Source organism: Protobothrops mucrosquamatus, unplaced genomic scaffold (assembly GCF_001527695.2).
Source record: "Protobothrops mucrosquamatus isolate PMUCROS unplaced genomic scaffold, P.Mucros_1.0 scaffold3783, whole genome shotgun sequence".
In the NCBI taxonomy this organism is placed as follows: Eukaryota; Metazoa; Chordata; class Lepidosauria; order Squamata; family Viperidae; genus Protobothrops; species Protobothrops mucrosquamatus.
Genome location: NW_015389736.1, coordinates 58,501 through 71,637, shown reverse-complemented (window position 1 = coordinate 71,637; position 13,137 = coordinate 58,501).

Sequence of the window (13,137 nt, the reverse complement as noted above, 5' to 3'; positions counted from 1 at the left end):
CTTCCCTTTGAAATGACCACGAGAGGTGAGGAAAATTGTGGGGTTTATAGGCTGCTCTAATGTGATTGCTAGAAATTTCAATAGAGACGCTAGAATATTCCTTCCTCCTATTTTCCCCGCAAAAAACAACCTTGTGGAGCGGGTTGGGCTGAGAGAGAGTGATTGGCTCAAAGTCACCCAGCCAATTTCGGTGCCTAAGGTGGGACTAGAACTCACCGTCTCCTGGTGATTGGCCCAAAGTCGCCCGGCCAATTTTGCTGCCTAAGGTGGGACTAGAACTCACCGTCTCCTCGTGATTGGCCCAAAATCATCCGGCCAATTTTGGTGCCTAAGGTGGGACTAGAACTCACCATCTCCTGGTGATTGGCCCAAAGTCACCCAGCCAACTTTGGTGCCTAAGGTGGGACTAGAACTCACCGTCTCCTGGTGATCGGCCCAAAGTCGCCCGGCCAATTTTGCTGCCTAAGGTGGGACTAGAACTCACCGTCTCCTGGTGATTGGCCCAAAGTCGCCCGGCCAATTTTGCTGCCTAAGGTGGGACTAGAACTCACCGTCACCTGGTGATTGGCCCTAAGTCAGCCAGCCAATTTTGCTGCCTAAGGTGGGACTAGAACTCACTGTCACCTGGTGAATGGCCCAAAGTCAGCCAGCCAATTTCGGTGCCTAAGGTGGGACTAGAACTCACCGTCACCTGGTTTTTAGCCTGGTGCTTTCACCACTAGACAAAACTAGTGATGTTTTATGGTAGTGTATAGAAAACATACAGCTATACATACCCAAGCAAAAAGTCATACAGAAAAAATAGAAAGAAAAACATCCCATCAACTGTATTTAGCTCTCTTTTTTACGAGCCCCGGAAGCTACCGGTAATTGTCTTTTTATATTCTCCTTTATTTTGCAAAACTCACTGGCTTTCAACACTGGTGCCAAGTTTCTCTTGTCTGTTTGCCATTTTAATTCATGAAACTATATTGAAAAATATAACCGAAAAACAACTTTGCACTTGTTTTGAAAGAATAATGGTGCTTTCTTTGGATTCAGATAGTCCCTGATTTAAAAAAAAAAATCTATTTACCATTACATTGTTTTTTTGTATATGTGTACATTATAATAAATGTTTCATAAATATATAGTTCTTACGGACCCCTTGAATTCTTAGCTAATAGGCATTATAAATCAATAAACCATGCCAGGTTTTATAAATTGCACTACGCCTTGGCAGGCAATTTGCTTTTTCCTTGCCTATTTAAATTCAGAATTTCTGAAGTGTGAGTTCTTCACACATTAAGATTAAATATGATGTTTATGACAATAAGAAATTAGACATGGCTTTTTCAGCAAGCGGGTCTGACCTAGGGTGGATTTTAAATAGGGACAATTTTAATGATTTTAATAAGACACAGCGATAAATATTTGGTTTTTAATTGGCTTTTATAGGGGATAATGTTTTATATTGTTTTAACATGCTGTGAGCCGCCCTGAGTCCCATGGGGAGAAGGGCGGCATATAAGTTAATGAAAATAAATAAATAAATAATACTAATTTAAAACTTCAACAATTTGCTTTTGTCTGTATGCACTGAAAGAGCAACTGAATACAGTTATATTGTCAATCTTTGAACACATATTTTTTTCCATTTATGTATTTGCTATACAAATTCATGAGTACTAATATTTTTTAAAAAATATACATTAATACGGTGGATATTCAAAGGGCAATAACTTGGTTGTTCACGAACCAAGCTGTTCTTAAAAATGCAACTTATCCTTCTATCTGCAGAATAAAGATTAGAATTAATTAATTCCAAATTCATGGGAAATAACAGTGGCTACTAACCTGAACAGATGCTTAGTATCTCCAAAATGCCAACTGCAAAAAACAATATGAAAAACAATTATTGTTTGGTTCATATTTGCTTGATTCCCAAATATAAATTACGTGTCCATCCCCAAACACAGAATCTTATTCTAGCAAGGCCATTAACCAGATCTGGCAGGATCAGTCTTAAGTTTTTATATGTTGCATTCTTTTGAACAACATAATCCTAAAATGTTAAACAAAGTGAGCTTGGAGAAAGCTAAGTCTGAAACAATTCATTTATTTCTATCTCCTAAGGCTTTTATAATGCTGCATTCCCATCAGAGATAACTAGTTTCCAGAATGCCACGACGATTAAAAATTAAGAATAAAAAAAAATCTAACGTATAAACATCCCCCACCAAACGTGGCGAGAAATTTACTGGTTTCATTAAACATGTATTTGTCCAGATTAGAATCTGCTAAAGATTTATACTAATTTTATATATACTTTTTGCCACATCTAGAAGGAAACTCAAGTCAGAATATGTTAATATAATTGTGTGTGCAAATTATGTGCTTCCCCTATTTAACCGACAATGCATTTACATCGGTAAATGTTCATTAACACTACCCTGGAAAACATAATTTTTTTTCCAGTCTATATGAGGTAAGGCTAACAATTAGTAGGGAAATTAGTGTGTGTGTGGGGGTCACTAATTATTCAGTGGCTCTGCAAATCTTCCTTCGGTATTAGTGCTTCTCTGCTTCAAGCTAAATTGCTACTAGTATTTACTCTCCAACCACTGCATGCTAAGATCTAATTTGAAATGCTAAATCATAGTTTGCCCCCCAAATGTGTTTCATGTAGGCCAGATCGGGACCTGGGTGTTGAAATTCCCAATAGGACTTACAAACCGACCCGTGGTTAGCTGTTTGTAAGAGAAGGGGGTCCAGTAGCTTCTGAAGTGGCAGAGGAAGGGAAAGGAAAAGAATCCAACACCCAAAAAATAAAGAAGCAGACAAAAAAATTGCAAAAGAAAGGGAAATTAGACAATAGTTCCACCAGAGAGATTGATAACTCAGCTTCCTCCAACTTGTTCTTCAGCTGAGTTGGAACTGCGTTCTTAGAAATCAATTCTTTTTAATTTTATGGGTTTTTTTTACCCTTTCCAAAGAAATAAAATTCAATTCAGAAACAGCCAGGGGCACAGGGAGGTTTGAAAAACCCTCTTTTAAAGAAAAAAAAATGCACCCTTGGGTGCAGTAGGACTTACCTCCCATCAAGGTGTCACCGTTGGAGAAGTTTCTCCTGCGTGGACAGCCAGCCCGTGGTCTGAGAGAGAGAGACCAGCTACTGGTCCTATTTTAGACCAGGGGATGTAAACAATTTGCTTTCCATCGCTGGCCTTCGATGTTTCTGTGGCAGACATTCCTATCTCGCGGAGAGGCAGAAACCCAAATATCCTTATCCTCCAGTTGGGTGAAAAAGTTTTGTCTGTTGAAGCTGTGGCTGCTTAAAGGCTATCAAGGCCTTGCAACAGCCCTCAAGGAAGGCAAAGGCTTAGAGGGTAGCTCGTCCAATCTCTTATTTTGGGCTGTGCTGGGTAGAGATGACGTGCAACCAAAAAAACATCATCAGGTAAATGATTTTTCTCCAGGATGATTTCCGCCGATTTGGAAAAGAATCCACGGGCATTGCAATTTTCTTGTAAATCTGTCCCATCGGCTGACTATTTTATATTATAATAATAATAATAATAATAATAATAATAATAATAATAATAATAATAATAATAATAATAATAATAATGATGATGATGATGATGATGATGATGATGATGATGATGATGATGATGATGGTGATGATGATGATGATGATGATGTTGGAAGGGACCTTGGAGGTCATCTAGTCCAACCCCCTGCTCAGGCAGGAAACCTTATACCACTTCAGACAAATGGCTGTCCAGTCTCTTCTTAAAAACTTCCAGTGTTGGAGCACCCACAACTTCTGGAGGCAGGTTGTTCCACTGGTTAATTGTTCTAACTGTTAGGAAGTTTCTCCTTAGTTCTAGGTTGCTTCTCTCCTTGGTTAGTTTCCACCCATTGCTTCTTGACCTGCCTTCAGGCGCTTTGGAGAATAGCTTGACTGCCTCTTCTTTGGGGCAGCCCCTGAGATATTGGAAGACTGCTATCCTGTCCCCCCCTCGTCCTTCTCTTCGTTAAACTAGACATACCCAATTCCAGCAACCGTTCCTTGTATGTTTTAGCCTCCAGTCCCCTGATCATCTTTGTTGCTCTTCTCTGCACTCTTTCTAGAGTCTCAACATCTTTTTTACATCCTGGTGACCAAAACTGGATTAGTAAGTCACACAACATTGTTGTATAGTTTTCTCTAAAGAGTCACAATATCACCAGCACCACTGTGTGTATTTGCTTTTGTCCCGAAAGGTTGAAGTTAGGGTTCGCCTTATAAGGGGCAGGGGATAAGATCACAAACAAGGCAATGTTAGTGACATAAAGAGTTGGGTTTAGCACAAAAAACTTGGGACAGGTTTACTGGAGGAATCACCTTTCCCAAGAGTCTCTACTGCATCCAGTAGAGACTCTTGGGAATCCTGCATCCAGTTTTGGTCACCACAGTATTAAAAAAAAGATGCTGAGACTCTGGAAAGAGTACAGAGAAGAGCAACAAAGATGATCAGGGGACTGGAGGCTAAAAACGTATAAGGAACGGTTGCTGGAATTGGGTCTGTCTAGTTTAATGGAGAGAAGGACGAGGGGGGACAGGATAGCAGCCTTCCAGTATCTCAGGGGTTGCCCCAAAGAAGAGGGAGTCAAGCTATTCTCCAAAGTGCCTGAAGGCAGGACAAGAAGCAACGGATGGAAACTGATCAAGGAGAGAAGCAACCTGGAACTAAGGAGAAACTTCCTGACAGTGAGAACAACTAACCAGTGGAACCACCTGCCTCCAGAAGTTGTAGGTGCTCCATCACTGGAAGTTTTTAAGAAGAGACTGGACAGCCATTTGCCCGAAATGGCGTAGGGTTTCCTACCTGAGCAGGGGGTTAGACTAGATGACCTCCAAGTCCCTTCCAACTTTTATTATTATTATTATTATTATTATTATTATTATTATTATTATTATTATTATTATTATTATTATTATTATTACTATTACTATTATTATTGTTGTTTTGTTGTTGTTATTTTATTTTATTTTTATTATTATTATTAAACCTGTCCAATTCGATCTAGTACAGGGGTCTCCAACCCCCAGTCTGTGGATCAGTACTGGGCCCCAACATGCCAGCAACCGGTCCGCACAAACAAGCAAAGGCCCATCCGCGGGATGCAGGCAGCACACAAAACCAGGTACTCTCCTGTCCGTGGAAAAACCTCTCTCCATGGAACCGGTCCCTGGTGCCCAAAAGATTGAGGATCTCTGAGCTAGCAGGTTGGGCATGCTGAAGATTCCTTCAGTCAAAGAGTGTCAGCTGGTGGGAACTGGAAGATGGGCTATTTCCACAGTGGCCCCCGCTCTATAGAACATCCTCCCTTCGGAAATCAGAATGGTCTGAACCCTGTTCTGCATCCACGATACTATAAAAAAGATGTTGAGACTCTGGAAAGAGTACAGAGAAGAGCAACAAAGATGATCAGGGGACTGGAGGCTAAAACATATAAGGAACGGTTGCTGGAATTGGGGATGTCTAGTTTAATGAAGAGAAGGACAAGGGATGACATGATAAGAAAAGGTAGAAGGTAGATAGAAAACATCACCATCAGATGGATCTGTAGCTGGCTGGCAAACCGTACTCAACGAGTAGTCCTCCACGGCACCACATCCACATGGAGAGGAGTAAGCAGCGGGGTACCACAAGGTTCCATCTTAGGCCCAGGACTCTTCAACATCTTCATCAATGACTTAGATGAGGGAATTGAAGGGGAAACTCATCAGATTCGCAGATGACCCCAAACTGACAGGTGTAGCCAACACCCCAGAAAACAAACTCAGGATCCAAAAAGATATTGACCAACTTGAACAATGGGCCCTGGAACTAAGGAGAAATTTCTTAACAGTGAGGACAATCAATCAGTGGAACAGCTTGCCACCAGAAATCGTGGGTGCTCCATCACTGGAGGTTTTTAAGAAGAGACTGGACAGTCACTTGTCTGAAATGGTATAGGTTCTCCTGCTTGACCAGGAGGCTGGACTAGAAGATCTCCAAGGTCCCTTCCAGCTCTATTCTATTCTTCTTATCCACCTGTCTGAGATGATAGCAGTCTTCCAATATTTGAGGGGCTGCCATTGACAAGAGGGGGTCAAGCTATTCTCCAAACCACACTGATAGTAGGGTTCCAGTACCTGAGGGGCTACCACAAGGCAGAGGGGGTCAGGTTGTTCACCAGAGCACCAGAGGGAAGGATGAAAAACAATAGTTGGAAACTGACCAAAGAGAGAAGCAACCTGGAACTAAGGAGAAACTTCCTGACAGTGAGGACAATTAACTAGTGGAACAGCTGGCCTCCAGACATTGTGGGTGCTCCATCACTGGAGGCTTTTAAGAAGAGACTGGAGAGTCACTTGTCTGAAATGGTATAGGTTCTCCTGCTTGAGTGGGAGACTGGACTAGAAGACCTTCAAGGTCCCTTCCAGCTCTATTCTATTCATTTCTTCAGCCTTCTGGAAAGGCTGCCTCCAACAGTGGACAGTTGATTTAATAATAATCGACATTTGCAGCACCAAAGTAATTTGCCCTTGATCAGGGAACAAGAAAGCAAACAAAGTCATTCTCCAACTAGAAATTCTACAATAATTTCGCAAGCCTGAACGTAGGATGTCAAAGGCATAGAGATAAGATAGCTTGTCCAGTTTTACATTCTGGGGCTAAGTTTACTTAAACGATGGCTTGCTGAAATCAAGTGTTTCAGACGGGAGAGGTGAATAATTTAAAATACTGTACTAGGTAATGGACAGATTCCACCCAAGGTGTCCCCAATAAAATGTTACAGATAGTCAAGAACAAGGCAGAGGGGGTCACATTATTCACCAAAGCACCAGAGGGCAGGACAAGAAACAATGGTTGGAAACTGACCAAAGAGAGAAGCAACCTGGAATTAAGGAGAAACTTCCTAACAGGGAGGACAATTATCCAGTGGAACAGCTTGCCACCAGAAATTGTGGGCGCTCCATCACTGGAGGTTTTTAAGAAGAGACTGGACAGTCACTTGTCTCAGACGGTATAGGTTCTCCTGCTGAGCAGGGGGCTGGACTAGAAGACCTCCAAGGTCCCTTCCAGCTCTATTCTATTTAAGATTCCACCCAAGGTTTCCCCAATAATAGTTCTTGATTTACAACCACTCTTTTAGAAACTGGTTGACATTACAAGGCACCAAAAGACTTGCAACACGGTCCTTAAATTTAGGGAAATTGCAGCATCACTCCACAGTCATGTGATCAAAATTTGGCCACCCAGGTGTTGAAGTGGTAGAGTCCCAGGATCATCTGGTTGCCATTTGCAACCTTCCCAGCTATCTTATGACAAGCAAAGACAGTGGGGGGGGGCAGATTCACTTAACAACCATGTGATTCACAAAGATGATCAGGGGACTGGAGGCTAAAACATACAAGGAACAGTTGCTGGAATTGGGGATGTCTAGTTTAACAAAGAGAAGGACGAGGGGGGACATGATAGCAGTCTTCCAGTATCTCAGGGGCTGCCCCAAAGAAGAGGGAGTCAAGCTGTTCTCCAAAGCCCCTGAAGGCAGGACAAGAAGCAACGGATGGAAACTCATCAAGGAGAGAAGCAACCTAGAACTAAGGAGAAACTTCCTGACAGTTAAAACAATTAACCGGTGGAACAACCTGCCTCCAGAAGCTGTGAATGCTCCAACACTGGAAATTTTTAAGAAGAGACTGGACAGCCATTTGTCCGAAATGGTATAGGGTTTCCTGCCTGAGCAGGGGGTTGGACTAGATGATCTCCAAGTCCCTTCCAACTTTATTATTATTGATCATCACACAGTCAGCCAGATGTTCAGACTGGATTTGGCCTTTTTGTCTACTTATCGAGTCCTTCCCCAGGACCTGGGATAGGCAGATGTGGATGTTTGATGGTATCACAGATCTCGTCGCAGGATGGAAGCAGTTCCTAGTAAGGCCGCCTTTTGCAATTGACTAATGGCGAATTTGTCAATGCCGATGATGGTGTTCAAGTGGTGCTCCAGTTGTTTTGGGATTGCATCCAAGGCGCCTATTACTATTGGTACCACCCTTGCTTGTATTATTATTATTATTATTATTATTATTATTATTATTATTATTATTATTATTATTATTATTATTATTATTATTATTATTATTATTATTATTATTATTTACCAACCACTTTGCTCAGCTATGAAGATTCTGGTTTCCATCGCGATCATAAGCCAAGGAATATCCACATCTGCTTTCTGACAAACAGGCTGGGTGAAGAAATGACGATTCTCGGTTTCTTCTCAGGATTGAGTCAGGAATCTCAAAGCCATTCAGGGTAGTCCTCAACTTAGGACCGTTCCCTTTAGTGACCGTTGAAAGCTACAGTGGCACTGAACAAAGCGACTTATCACCCTGCTTCATACTTATGACTGTTGCAGCATCCCCCATGCTCACGTGATCAAAATTCGGAGGCTCGGCAACTGACTCACATTTATGACGATTGCAAGGTCCGCATGATCCCCTTTTAATAATAATAATAATAATAATAATAATAATAATAATAATAATAATAATAATAATGTTGGAAGGGACCTTGAAGGTCATCTAGTCCAACCCCCTGCTCAGGCAGGAAACCCTATACCATTTCATACAAACGGCTGTCCAGTCTCTTCTTAAAAACTTCCAGTGTTGGAGCATTCACCGCTTCTGGAGGCAGGTTGTTCCACTGGTTAATTGTTCTCACTGTCAGGAAGTTTCTCCTTAGTTCTAGGTTGCTTCTCTCCTTGATCAGTTTCCATCTGTTGCTTCTTGTCCTGCCTTTGGTTGCTTTGGAGAATAGCTTGACTGCCTCTTCTTTGGGGCAGCCCTTGAGATATTGGAACCTGCTATCATGTCCCCCCTAGTCCTTCTCTTCCTTAAACTAGACATACCCAATTCCAGCAACCGTTCCTTATATGTTTTAGCCTCCAGTCCCCTGATCATCTTTTTTGCTCTTCTCTGCACTCTTTCTAGAGTCTCAGCATCTTTTTTACATTGTGGTGACCAAAACTGGATGCCGTATTCCAAGTGTGGCCTTACTAAGGCCTTGTAAAGTGGTATTAACCCTTCAGGTGATCTTGATTCTCTCCCTCTGTTAATGCAGCCCAGCACTGTGTTGGCCTTTTTGGCAGCTGCAGCACACGGCTGGCTCCTGTTTAAGGGATCGTCCACTAGGACTCCGAGGTCCCTCTCACAGTTACTACTATTGAGCAAGGTACCCCCTATACTATACCTGTGCATTTGGTTTCTCTTGCCTAAATGTAGAACCTTGCTTTTTTCACCACTGAATTTCATTTTGTTAGATAGCGCCCAGTGTTCCAGTCTGTCCAGATCCTCCTGTATTATTATTTTTTTTGCGACCTTCTGACAAGCAAAGTCAATGGGGAAGGCAGATTCACTTAACAACCGGGTTGTGGACTTAACAGCTGCAGGGATTCACTTAAGAACAGTGGCAAGAAAAGTCGTAAAACGGGGCAAATCTCACTTAACAAACGTCCCGCTTAGCAACATAGATTTTGGGCTCAGATGTGGTCGTAGGTTGAGGACTGCCGGAGAAATCTCACCCTCTTCAACTTCCTCACTGCTGTGACGGTCCACCCTCCGCCTTGATTTCTGCCGTTTTGTTTCTTTTAATGTCACAACTATAAAATCTTGCCAGATAAAACAGCTGGGCTAGAAAAAAGGAGAATGTCCTCTTGATGTTTTCCGCGTCTCGTGCCTGCCACCTGGTGGTGGTTTTGATTTATTTCAGCCTAAATCTTGAAGACGTAGCCGGTATGGGTAATAGAATAGAATACAGCTGGAAGGGACCTTGGAGGTCTTCTAGACCAGCCCCCTGCTCAAGCAGGAGGACTTATACCATCTCAGACAAGTGACTATCTGGTCTCTTCTTAAAAATCTCCAGGGATGGAGCGCCCACGATTTCTGGAGGCAAGCTGTTCCACTGGTTAATTCAATCAATGAATCAATAAATCAGAATAGAGCTGGAAGGGACCTTGGAGGTCTTCTAGTCCAGCCCCTTGCTCAAGCAGGAGAACCTACACTATTTTAGACAAGTAACTGTCCAGCCTCTTCTTAAAAACCTTCAGCGATGGAGCACCCACGATTTCTGGTGGCAAGCTGTTCCACTGGTTAATTCAATCAATGAATCAATAAATCAGAGCTGGAAGGGACCTTGGAGGTCTTCTAGTCCAGCCCCCTGCTCAAGCAGGAGGACTTATACCGTCTCAGACAAGTGACTGTCCAGTCTCTTCTTAAAAACCTCCAGCGATGGAGCGCCCACGATTTCTGGTGGCAAGCTGTTCCACTGTAGTAAGTCAAGGACTGTAGAAAAACTCAAAATTGAATCTCAAGAAAAATATAATGAAAACGACGCTTCTAAATATACACAAAGACCCCTGTTAAAAACTGAGCTTCATACATGAACCTCAGCTCCATCTAACACCTTTAAAGCTGCAGTTCACAGCCCTTTTATCTAGGAGTAAGTAAGAGTAGACATAAAAGCATCTAGGACTGTGCTTTAATAGGATGCAGGAGTAAAGGGTTCCAGTATTTGAGGGGCTGCCACAAAGAAGAGGAGGGGGTCAAATTATTCTCCAAAGCACCAGAGGGAAGGACGAGAAACAATGGTTGGAAATTGACCAAAGAGAGAAGCAACCTGGAATTAAGGAGAAACTTCCTGACAGTGAGGACAATTAACCGGTGGAACAGCTTGCCACCAGAAATCGTGGGCGCTCCATCACTGGAGATTTTTAAGAAGAGGCTAGACAGTCACTTGTCTGAGATGGTATAGGTTCTCCTGCTTGAGCAGGGGGCTGGACTAGAAGACCTTCAAGGTCCCTTCCAGCTCTATTCTATTCTAATATTTGCAATTCAAAGTTTATCTGTAGAGTCCTTGGTGCTCTCTGAGCTTGGTGGTTTGTTTGGGTAATGAAGAGTCTGCAAAACAAAATAAAAAATCAGAGAGTGACCAAGGTCTCCACATATCTTCTCGTTTTTTTGTTTCCAGCCCTTGAACTCAACTGCACAGTAGCCAGCAGTCTGCCAGGAGATCAAAACATTAACAGCCAGTGAAAATACCATCCCAAAGGTTATTTCAGCTCTACGGAAGAGTCACCAGAGTTCACCCAATATTTCAATTACCTAATTGAATATCTGAATTACTTAAACTAATCCTGGGTTGTATAAACAGAGGCATAGAGTCAAAATCACGCGGAGTATTAGTACCGCTTTATAAAACTCTAGTGAGGCCACACCTGGAATACTGCGGCCAATTTTGGTCACCACATCACAAAAAAGACGAGAGTTTGGGAAAAATTCAGAGAAGAGCAACTAAGATGACCCAAGGCCTGGAGACTAAAACATACGAAGAACGGCTGCGGGACTTGGGTCTGGCTAGTCTAAAGAAAAGAAGAAATAGGGGAGACAGGATAGCAGCGTTCCAGTATTTGAGGGGCTGCCACAAAGAAGAGGAGGGGGTCAGGTTATTCTCCAAAGCACCTGAAGGCAGGACGAGAAACAATGGTTGGAAACTGATCAAGGAGAGAAGCAACCTGGAATTAAGGAGAAACTTCCTGACAGTGAGGACAGTTAACCAGTGGAACAGCTTGCCACCAGAAATTGTGGACACACCAAGGTCCAAGGTCCCTTCCAGCTCTATTCTGATTTATTGATTCATTGATTGAATTAACCAGTGGAACAGCTTGCCTCCAGAAATCGTGGGCGCTCCATCCCTGGAGATTTTTAAGAAGAGACTCACTAGACAGTCACTTGTCTGAGATGGTATAGGTTCTCCTGCTTGAGCAGGGGCCTGGACTAGAAGACCTCCAAGGTCCCTTCCAATTCTATTCTATTCTATTCTGTTCTATTCTATTCCATATTCTATTTCCTGTTCTGTTCTGTTCTATTCTATTCTATTCTGTTCTATTCTTTTTATTCTATTCCCTATTCTATTCTATTCTATTCTATTCTATTCTATTCTATTCTATTCTATATTCCATTCCATTCCCTATTCTGTTCTGTTCATTCTATTCTATTCAGTTCTGTTGTTCTGTTCCATTCCGTTCCCTATTCCATTCTATTCTCTTCTATTCTCGCAGTTCCAACCATTGCCCCATTCCCATGATCGTGTGGTCCAAATTCAAGTTGCTTGGCAACTGGCATGTCTCTATGCCAGTTGCACGGTCCTAGGGTCATGTGACCCCCACTCCCTCCCTTCCCAGCTGACGTCTGACAGGCCGAGTCAAAGGCGGGAACTCGATTCCATTAATGACCAGCCAATTCGCTTAACACACAGCCGTGGTTTGTATAACACCTGTGGCAAACGGGGTCGTAAAATGGGGCAAAAGTCACTAATGTCTCACTTTGCAACAGAAATTCCGGGCTTCATTGTGGTCATAAATTGAGGACTACCTGTATTCTTTCCTCAGCCTTCCTGAGTTCGGGGTGCATTGTGGCAGCACCCCAACTTTTGGGCAGCCGGCGCTGGGCCTTCCAGGGCCCTCCAGCCTCCTGTAAACACCCCCTCGCTCCTTACCTGGAACTCCGTCCGCTTCACGATCCGCCTGTCTGGAGTTACGGCAGGAGACGGGCCTGCCAGGCTCGCCGTTGCTAAGCGAAGCAGCCCTGGAGCCATCTTATTTGGTGACCACGTCACACTTAGCGGTGAAAATCCCAGTCCCGGTTGCGGTTATTAACTCCAAGCTTACCTCTATTGCAATCGAAGTTTATTTGTCCCAGCCCCCAAGTTATTTGGTGCCATCAGCCACACTGGTTACCTTCCCTGCCCCAGTTCGAATCCACCCGTGTCCCACTTTGGTCTGGCACCCAGCAGGCCTTTCGGAAGTTGAGTTTTCCTAGCCTAAAACTCATGAGGCAGGAAGACGGGGTCGATGTTGGCTTGCTTTGCTGACATCTAAGTCTGCCTCATACCTCAGAGGGGGGGAGAGCAAGAGTATTCCCCCTACATCAGAGGTCCCCAACCTTTGGGGCACCAGGGACCGGTTCCGTAAAGAGAGGTTTTTCCACGTACCGGAGGGTGCGTGGTTTTGTGTGCTGCCTGCATCCCGCGGATGGGGCTTTGCTTGTTTGTGTGGACC